The following is an 11,254-nucleotide window of genomic DNA, read 5'->3' as shown; positions in this document are numbered from 1 at the left end:
AATTTCCACAAGTAAACCTAAAAAAAGATGCGAAAGACTTGTCCTCTATACTGTGTGTGTGTGTGTGTTAGTTGCTCAGTTGTGTCCAACTCTTTACAACCCCATTGGGTGTAGCCCACCAGGTTCCTCCAACCATGTGATTTTTCCAGGAAAGAATACTGGAATAGGTTGCCATTTCCTTCTCCAGGGGATCTTCCTGACCCAGGGATCAAACTCAGGTCTCCTGCATTGCAGGCAGACTCTTTACCATCTGAGCCTCCAGTGTATATACAGAAACTATGGTTTGCTTTCAGGGACTAGCATTTGGGTAATAATGCTAAAGCTTTCCAAACATACTAAGAAGTATAAAGTAGTTAATGAGAGAAATTAAAGAAGACCTAAATAAATGGAAAGATAGTAAGTCTACATAGTTAATCTTTAATAATAATTCCAACTAAAATGGAAATTGACAAGGTGATTCTAAATTTGTGTGGAACTGCAAAGCACCTATAATAGACAAGGCAGTGCTGAATAAAAAACAAATTTGGAGAATGTGTAATATAAGATTTCCAGACTTTCTATAAAAGTAGAATAATCAAGATGCTAGGATATTAGCCCAAGGAAAGACAAATAAATCAATGCAATAAAACAGAGAGTCCAGAAATAATATATGCAAACACATACTGTCCCTTGATAAATGATAAAAACATTACTACAGTCATGTGGGGGAAAGTATCAATGTTATCTTTTTAATAGGTGGCCTTGGAGCAATGGGTTACTTATATAGAAAATAAAATAAAATTTGACCCCTACTTCAGACCACATACAAAAAGTAATTTAAGGTGGATCACAGACCTAGATATGTCAAGTGAAACAGTAAGATTTCTGAAGGAAAACAAAGGAAAAAGTCTTCTTGACCTTAGGGAAACAAATGTATCTAAAGTAGTAAACAAAAGCAATAACCTTAAAAGAAACAAAAAACCCCCTGATATATTTAGCATCATTAAGATAAAGACCATCTGTTCATCACAAGACACAACTAAGAAAGCATAAAGAAAAGAAAGCCACAGATTGAGAAGACAGCTTCAGTGCTTATATTTGACAACTTTCTCAGAGTTCCAGAATATACAGAACTACCTACAAATCACTAAACTAACAAAATAAAATCCAAGCTTTGAAAAAATGGGCAAAAAAGCATTAACAAGCACCTTACAAAAAAGATATCCAAATGACTAATAAACATATGAAAAGGTGTTAGACATCATTAGTCATAAGAGAAATGCAAATTAAACCCCAGCGAGATACCATTATTCACTCATCAAAATAGCTAAAATTAAAAAGATGACAAATCCAAGAGTTGAAGAGGTTATGGAAGTATTAGAATATCTCAAATATCTCATAGATTGCTAGTAAGCAGAAGGTTGGCACAATCACTTTGGCAAATTGTCTGCCAGTGTCTACTAACGCTAAACATAGGCTCACTTGATGACTAGGCAAGTCCACTCTTAGATTTATAACCAAAGAGAAATGAGTGCCTGTGTTCACCAAAGATAGGTAGAGGAACTGTTCATAATTCACTACTTTAGAAATAATCCAAAGATTCACCAACAGGAGAAGAGATAAACATAATGTACTATATATTTAGACAATGGATTATTGCCCAATTAAAAAAAAACTATTGACACATGCAATAGTCGGGATGAACCTCACAGGTGTTATGCTGCAAAAAAGGTCTGACACAGAAGCTGGATGAAATCCAGTGTGTGAAAAACTAATCCAGTGTGAAGGGGGTCAGAATAGTGGTTGTGTGTGTGTGTGTGTGTGTGTGTGTGTGTGTGTGATTTTTAGATGGGGAATGGGCATCATGGAACTTTCTGGGGTGTTGAAAATATTCTATATCTTGATCTGGGTGGTGGTTAGAAGGTGCATATAATTATAAAAAAAATCCACTTTACAGTATGTATTAAGATTATTACAGTTTATGCCTTTCATTGAACATAGTGAAAGTGAAAATTGTTCAGTCATGTCCGACTCTTTGCAACTCCATGGACCATGGAATTCTCCAGGCCAGGATAGTGGAGTGGGTAGCCTTTCCCTTCTCCAGGGGACCTTCCCAACTCAGGGATCAAACTCAGGTCTCCTGTGTTGCAGGCAGATTCTTTACCAGCTGAGCCACAAGGGAAGCCCAAGAATACTGGAGTGGGTAGCCTATCCCTTCTCCAGCGGATCTTCCCAACCTGGGAATCGAACTGGGGCCTCCTGCCTTGAAGGCAGATTCTTTACCAACTGAGCCATCAGGGAAGCCCTCACTGAATATATTACACCACAATTTTAAAAAAATTTAAAGAGGAACAGAACAGGTTTTAAGTTTATGACTGAATTTTCACAAGCTGAGCAGCCCTGATCTCTTCTCATCACTATCCCCCAAGAGTAACCAGAATGCTGACTTCTTACACCATAAATTAGTTTTGTGTGTTTTTGAACTTTATATAAATTGAACTCTGGTATATTGATTCTTCTGTTTCTGTTTCTTTTACTGAACATTATATTTGTGAAATTTATTCTGTTTTATGTAGCTGAAGTTCATTCATTCTTGCTGTATTAGCATTCTAGTGTAGGATTGTACCAAAATTCATCCATGCCGCTGTTGATAGACATTTGGGTCATTTCTAATTTATAGCATTGATGTTTTTCAGAGTCTAGTCTGGTTTTGTTTTTAAATGTTCAACACTCTGCTTTTATGATGGGGCTATTTGACTTGTTCCTTTATCCTCTATATTTCTAATAAATTAGGATTTGGTTCTGGTGCTTGATTCAATTCAGATTAAATTTTTTGGCAAAAGACTATATAGGTGGTGCTGTGTACTTTGTCAAGTTTTGCTCCATAGGGGTTGTACCAGAGTATGCTGTCAAGCTTTTCAGATACAATTTTAATTGGCATTTTTCTTATTTTTAGTGATGTGAGCAGCTTTTCATATATGTAGGAGCCATTTGTATTTTTTCCTGTGCCTTTTTTGTTCTTAGCTTTTGACATTTTCCTATCGGTCCTTTGCTTCTTTTCTTCTCTATCTTCAGGACTTTTTATATATTATAGAGACTGAAACTTTCACAAAAAGTGCTTGATTTCCCAAAGCTCAATCAATCCCTGTGTTTTCTCTTAGTAAGGTCTATGAATTTAGGTTCTGGATTGATATATGAATAAGGTTCTGGATTTATTCCAGGAGAAATGATGCCTTTCCCCGGGTCCGTTTCTACTTAAAACTGGAAAGTATGAGATACGCACTTTCATCCCCAGTTATACATGACCTTGACAGCTACGGTATACACTTTACTGCAAATATGTGCTGGCTTGTTCTTTATGGGGGCTTCCCTGGTGGCTCAGCTGGTAAAGAATCTGCCTGTAATGTGGGAGACCTGGGTTCGATTCCTGGGTTGGGAAGATCCCCTGGAGAAGGGAAAGGCTACCGAAAGGCTACTGACTCCAGTATTCTGGCTGGAGATTCCATGGGGTATAGTCCATTCCCTGGTATAGTCCATGGGGTCGTAAAGAGCTGGACGCGACTGAGCGACTTTCACTGACTGACTGGCCGTTCTTTATGTGTCCGTGACCCCTTGCCAGCTCTCCGCCGCACAGCTGTCTGTTCTGCAGCCCACGGTACACAAGCGCGTGGTCCCTCTCCTCAGAAAAGTCTTGCTCTGTTTCTCCATATCCACTGGCATTTCAGCCTGGCCTGTGAACTGTCTTCACTTACGCATCGAGTGCCTTTCCCTTCACTTAGCTGTGAGCTGGGTCGCTCCCCTGACTCCTTCCTTCTCGCTGCCTCCTCTCCAGGGCCAGCCCCTTCCTTACCTCTGCGTTTGAGCCCCCAGGGGGATGCTCCTTCATCATCATTTCTGTCTTGTGCTTTTGTCTATCTTCAGTCTTGGCTTCATTGACATCTTTCCTTTCAGCTAACCTATAGGTACATGTTTCTCCCCATCATGAATCTTTCCCTAGAATATGTTTGCTAGTACAGTCTCTCATGTCCGTGATGGGAATAGCCAAGTATATTCCTATCAGAACATTAGGAGTTCTAGACTGGGTCATGGCCTTAAGGAGAATAAGAAAGTTTATCACTGTGCCTTTTGGAACCCTAATACTACATAAACCACACACACACACACACAAATGCATGCACACACACGGTTGAAACTTTGAAACTACAGCTTATCCTTATCCTGGTCCAGATCAAATTCCTGTTTAAGGTAAATGCCACTAATCTTTGTCAGGGAATAGTGATTTGTTCTGTCTCTGCCTAGAACATACTCCTGAGTGGTGGGATGGGAGTGAGCTGCTCCTCTCAGGGATGGTGGAGTGGGGTTTTCTTTTGATTATAGTGAGTCTTCCTCACTCCTGCAGACATGGGTCCATCCATGGTCCCCACATGGACCCCCACTCTCACACTACACCTTCTCTTGACCCATCGTCTCAGATGCTTTCACCTTTGATGTCTCCACATCTGGATCTCCATCGCAGTCTCCTCTGTTGAGCAACAGGCTAGAAAATCCAGCTTCAGAGCCTCTCAACATCTCTGTGTGTTCAGAGGCACCTCAGACTCCATCTACCCCAGCGGAGGTAGCACCTCCCTTCTTGGTTCCTTTCTCAACTCATTCTCGGGTTCAATGCTCCTCTCCTCCCTAGATGCTCGGGCTAAAACCCTGTCCCTCCCCACTAGGAGAGGTGGTTTCATTGAGGGTTTGTTCCTTGCAACTAAGGTTTTGAATGGACATTCACATCGGAACATTCACGTTGAAACCCAGGCCTTCTCTCTCTGCCCGGTGCTCCTTCCACAATTTCAGGGTTAGAGCCATTGCCTTTGTGCAGATTTTAGCAGAGGGCCATGCAAAAATGGTACATATTGAATATATTTAATGACAATGAAAAGAGCTGTGATTGTGAGTATGAGTGGGAGGAAACAGTCAGCAAGGCGCACCAAATCCCCTCTCAATTTAAGCTAGACTAGTAGGAGGGTCCCAAAACCAGCAACAGGCCTTTAACAGAGTGCTTATTTGTACAACGCGTCCGCCTTCTCTCTTCTTTTTGGACCTAAATCCCTATGTTTCCAGCCACCCCCTTCCACCACGTCCACTTGCCGCCCACCTTGCCAGGCAGGTGGGTAGACAGGTGGTCACTGGGCACGTGGGCTTCTGCCCTTGACGTCACAAGGCTGCAGAGTACAAAGAATGCCGAGATCATGGTTTCTATCCATGTGTGGCCTTTTGACACACACGCTAATGAATATATTCCAGGTGCAAATTGTTCTTTCCCATGAGCTGTTTCTGTAGGCCTCCAGCGAGACAGTTGCCGGTTCCACTTAACAGGGTGACTCAAGGATGGAGCTGAGAGCTGCCTTGTGTTGAAGCCAGGCTGTTTTTCTGCCCTCTTCTTTGGCTTTAGAATTGTGTTGAAAAGTTAAAATACAAGACGCTGAAGCGCCCCCCGACACCTGCCTGTGCGGGCGGCAGGCTCCACTCTCCTGGCGGGCGCTCAGTGATGCGCTCCAGGGGCTGAACGGGCAGCTTGCTGAAGCTGGGCAGTGACAACACAGGCCCAGAGGGGTTTGCTCACCCCTGTGTTTCTCTGAAAGGATGTCTCTACTTGACGATTACCTACCTGGGGGTCATCTTTTGAAACTAGCTGAAAAGAGCTTATTTTATAATCAACATTTCCCAGAAATCACTCACAAGCCACAGGCTATGGAAAGAAAGAGAGTTTTGACAAACTACACTCAGTGCACATATTGTCAAAAGTCTGCAGAGCTGAAGGCCAGCCCTTTGAATATTTTCAGATTTGGTTTTTCAAAGGAATGTTTTTTGAAGCTGCAAATATCTGGAGGCACGGATAAAAAGCAAGAGTGAGATGTTGTGTTGGAGCTGGATTTTCAGGGGCAAGGGGCAACTTTCAGGGGCAACTTTTCATAACTATGAAAAGTTATAGTTCACTTTTTATTTTTCATCTAAGCTTGAAACATCACTGAACTATGGAGGAGGTGATAATTAAGACCCAATCATAAATCAAAACTCTCCAATCTGGTTGATATTCCATTTAGACTAACCCCAAACTCTTTAAGAAGAAGCATCCTGATAGACCAACAAGTGTAAGATTAGTGCTTAAGAAACTGTTGCCTCTATTTCAAAAAGCTTTCTGATGTGTAAAGCAGATAACTGCAAGGGGGCATACAGCGCAGTCACATTTTCGATTACTCTGTTACTGTGATGGTAAGTGTTCTGCATTAACTTGGCCAGGCTGTAGTACTTGGTAATTTAATTAAACATGAATCCAAGTGTTGTTGTAGAGGTATTTTGTAGATACAGTTAACACCCACAATCAGTAGACCTTAAGTAAAGAAAACAACCCCTAACAACATGGGTGGGCCGAATCTAATCAGTTGAGGATCTTAGTAGCAAAAGCAGGTTTCTCTTTTTTCCTGCCTGATAATTTTTAAAAATTGAAATATAGTTGATTTACGATGTTTTTTCAGGTGTACAGCAAAGTGATTCAGTTACATACATATATAATATTGTATACATAATATATGTGTGTGTATATACACACACACACACACACACATACATATAGAGATGTGGGTTTGATTCCTGGGTCAGGAAGATCCCCTGGAGGAGGAAATGGCAACCTGCTCCCATATTCTTTTTTTTTTAACTTATTTTTTATTGAAGGATAATTGCTTTGCAGAATTTTGCTGTTTTCTGTCAAACCTCAACATGAATCAGCCATAGGCATACATATATCCCCTCCCTCTTGAAACTCCCTCCCATCTCTCTCCCCATCCCACCCCTCTAGGTTGATACAGAGCCCCTGTTTGAGTTTCCTGAGCCAGACAGCAAATTCCCATTGGCTATCTATTCTACATATGGTGCTCCCGTATTCTTGCCTGAAAATTTCATGAACCAAGAAGCCTAGCCGGCTACAGTCCATGAGGTTGCAAAGGTTGGACACGACTTGAGTGACTAGGCACAGTGCAGCATATATATATATAAACCTGTATATATATATAAACCTGTATATATATACACACACACACACACATACAGGTTATTACAAGTTACTGAATACAATTTCCTGTGTTATACAGTAGGTCCTTGATGCTTACCTATTTTATGTATAGTAGTGTGTATCTGTTAATCCTACTTTATCCCCCCTGCTCCTTTCTCCTTTGGAAACCATGTTTGTTTTCTATGTCTGTGAGTTTGTTTCTGTTTTTGTAAATAAGTTCATTAATATTTTTAAGATTCCACAAAAGTGATATCATATGATATGTGTCTTTGTCTGTCTGACTTCACTTCGTATGATAATCTCTAGGTTCATTCATGTTGCTGCAAATGGCATTATCTCATTCTTTGTTATGGCTAGTTCAGTTCAGTTCAGTCGCTCAGTCATGTCCAACTCTTTGCGACCCCATGAACTGCAGCACACCAGGCCTCCCTGTCCATCACCAACTCCCGGAGTTCACCCAAACCCATGTCCATTGAGTCGGTGATGCCATCCAACCATCTCATCCTCTGTCGTCCCCTTCTCCTCCTGCCCTCAATCTTTCCCAGCATCAGGGTCTTTTCAAATGAGTCAGCTCTTCACATCAGGTGGCCAAAGTATTGGAGTTTCGGTTTCAACATTAGTCCTTCCAGTGAACACCCAGGACCGATTGCCTTTAGGATGGACTGGTTAGGTCTGCTTGCTGTCCAAGGGACTCTCAAGAGTCTTCTCCAACACCACAGTTCAAAAGCATCAATTCTTCAGCACTCAGCTTTCTTTATGGCTAGTATTCCATTTTATATATGTACCACATCTTTATCCATTCATCTGTCAATGGACACTTAGGTTGCTTGTATGTCTTGACTATTATACAAAGTGCTGCTATGAGCAACAAAAGCAGGTTTTTTAGAGAAGAAATTTTGCCTCAAGACTGCAGTGTCAACTGTTGGCTGAATTTCAGCCTGCTGGCCTCCTCTGCACTTCAGACTTGTCAGTCTTCACAATTAACTGGGTCAATTCCTTAAATCTCCTTATATATATACATACATATATGTATGTGTCTGACTCTGTGCAACCCTATGGACTACAGCCCATCAGGCTCCTCTGTCCATGGGGATTCTCCAGGCAAGAATACTGGAGTGGGTTGCCGTGCCCTCCTCCAGGGGATCTGCCCGACCCAGAGATCGAACCTGTGATGGCAGGCAAGTTCTTTACCACTGGCGCTACCTGGAATTGACATATATATTTCTGATTCTATGGAAAATCCAGACCAATTCAATCATATTTGTGTACTTGAGTACTAGCAGTAGTTTTTAAGATGGAAATTCAGAACCATTCAATCTGGATGAACCCTCCTCCTGCTCCTCTGAGTTTGTACTAAGTGAATTGACAGCATTCTTAGTTTCAATTCAAATGTGACAAAGTCCTGTCTAGGGAAGTGAGACAGATGTTTGGGTTGTCAGGCTGCCCTGGGATACACACAGGAGAACTCTAGTGGGTAAGAACCAGCAGGGAACATTCACCAAATGAGACCCATAGGGTTTAGACCAGCTTTCCACTCACGACTTGAAACAAAGACCTACAAAGAAGTAAGCTTTTGAGGACAGAATGTGAAGAAATCTATGCTGTTAAGAGCCTATTGGGGAAGGACAGGTTTCCTAATCAGATGGAAAAGTCAAACAAGAATATATCCCACAATAGAAGAACACTTTTTTTTTTTACCAAATATGACATAGGCAATGAGAATACAGGTAATATGCAACTAAAATCCAAGCCCAACATGTAATGTTAAACAGATGCTCTAAATGACAAAATTACTACCATGTGCAAAGAATGGTATTACTCTTTCCATTCTTTACAAGAGTGATCTAGTCTTTGCCCGTGAATGAGTCAGTTTCCTAAAATACGGAGTTCTTTCCTAAGAAGACCTGCACTCTGCTTACATTTCTCACGACCACTAAAGAACAATTAGCATTAACTCTTTCTAGTCTTCTAGTTTCAAAGAACTCAACGGCCCGTACTAGAAGTGATAGGGATAAAGAGACCAAGTAGGTGATTAAACAGTCAATCCCACTAGGGGATTGTAAGTAAAAAAAAAATATGGGAGACCCTTGTAAGTTAATGATTACTCAAGAAAGCAGGTGTTCTTACCACAAAACCAAGCAGGCTTGCTTGGCAACAAAACCATGCAACAGAAGCATGAGACATGCCCCCAAACAACAAAACAATGGTGGCTTGAGACCCACATGCTGCCAGTGAATTCAATAAGTTAATGATCCCTAGGACATGCTCTCTGCACACATAAAAAACAACACCTTGTGGACCTAGCTTGACCATATAGGGACAAGAAAACCCCCTTGCTCAACCTGGAGGAGGAGCTGATGACGGAAGCCTGTCTACTCAAGAGAGACAAAGTTCTTCTCCATCTCCTCACTTTTCCTTTGATTATAAAACTATAGCCCAGGAAGTTCTCTGTGCATGGCACCCCCTCACCCATCCTCTTGTAAGCCTCACAAGCATCTTATTATCGCTTTTCCTCTCGCTGAATTCTTTCTGCACTGAGACATAAACTGTGGTAAGGGAGCTTTTTGGAGCCCTCTGAAACACCACCAAATGATTTCCGAAGCAAGATGCGTTTCCAAACTATTCAAAGATTCAAAAATAGAAAAATGGGAGGCGCAAGTCAAGTTATAATCCTGATCTTTCTCTGTCCCTTTCTGGCTAGCTGCTCACCGAATCTGTTTTTCTTTGTCCTCCACAGTTAGACTACATTTCCCAGGCTTCTTGCAGTTGGATGTGGTTATATGACAAAGTTTTGGTCAGTGGAATGTGGAAGAAAGTCATGTGTAACCAGTTCCTGGACTGCCCTCGCGGCCAGACCTCCCACAAGTGATCCTCCACGCTTTTTCCTTTTTGGCAACAATCTTGGAAATGCTTAGGCGAAGACAGACACCACAAGGTGGAATGAACCTGGCTCCCTTTATCACCACCTGGAGAGCTGCCTGCTGACCAGAAACACCTGTGTTGGACTTCATCTGCGTAATAAACTTCCATGTGTTAAGTCATTGTGATTAGGGTTTTATCTGCTAAGACAGTGAATTCTCAATCAACATGGTGAGTGAACAGCATTACTTTCACTTTCAATGTACTAGAGGGGAAGGGCACACATTTACTTTAATCTATTGATTGGGACTGTCATAGCAATGTTTTGGTCAGTGGAATGTGGAAGAAAGTCATGTGTAACCAGTTCCTGGACTGCCCTCGCAGGCAGTTAATATAATGTTAATATAATGACATGCCAAATCAGCCCCAAATGTGGATGCCAGATGGAATTTATTACAAGATTGAGTATATGATAGAAGTGACTTAGCACAGATTTATCAGTTAAAAATAATTTCTCAGAATTTTAACAGCATGGTTCTATTATTTCAGTTTTTCTTTCATTCTCTTTTTCCTTCCTTACAGGTATTTCAAATTCAGTAGGTCCACAGCCAAAATCAAATGCTACCAGAAAATCCTGTTACCTCCAACTTTTAAATCTATCCTGAATCAATTTTTTTACTGCACCCAATTCTCTAGTCTGAATTACCAACATTCCTCTCCTGAACCTATAATTAATTGGTCTTCATGCTTCTGTGTATTTTAAAATTGTAAAATACTTTAAACTATCTCTGCCTTTATACTTTTTACTATAAAAGAAGTATGAAATTGTACATAATCATAAACATGGAATTTGCTGGTCCTAAGCATGTCATACTTTGGCCACCTGATTCGAAGAACTGACTCATTGGAAAAGACCCTGATGCTGGGAAAGATTGAAGGCGGGAGGAGAAGGGGACAACAGAGGATGAGATGGTTGGATGGCATCACTGACTCAATGGACATGAGTTTGAGTAAAGTCTGGGAGCTGGTGATGGACAGGGAAGCCTGGCGTGCTGCAGTCCATGGGGTCACAAACAGTCGGACACGAAAGAGAGACTGAATTGAACTGAGCATGTCAGCAGCCTCTTACTGCAACACCTGGGACTCTGTCTAGTAGTTGGTGTGTTCAGTAATACACAGGTCAGGGCGTTGACAACCCTGGGAGTAGCCCCCATCAGTGAGTGGGGGATAAATACTCCAGCTTTCCTCCCTTCCATTTCCCAGATATTTCAGCAGTATTGAGTTTGTAACCCAATGGGAACCTGCTCGCTGACCGTGAACTGGCCTTCTCACCTTCCCGGTTTTACTTTTCCACACACCAAC

This window comes from Cervus canadensis, chromosome 4 (genome assembly GCF_019320065.1).
Source record: "Cervus canadensis isolate Bull #8, Minnesota chromosome 4, ASM1932006v1, whole genome shotgun sequence".
Lineage (NCBI taxonomy): Eukaryota > Metazoa > Chordata > Mammalia > Artiodactyla > Cervidae > Cervus > Cervus canadensis.
Note: the sequence above shows the minus strand (reverse complement) of the source record.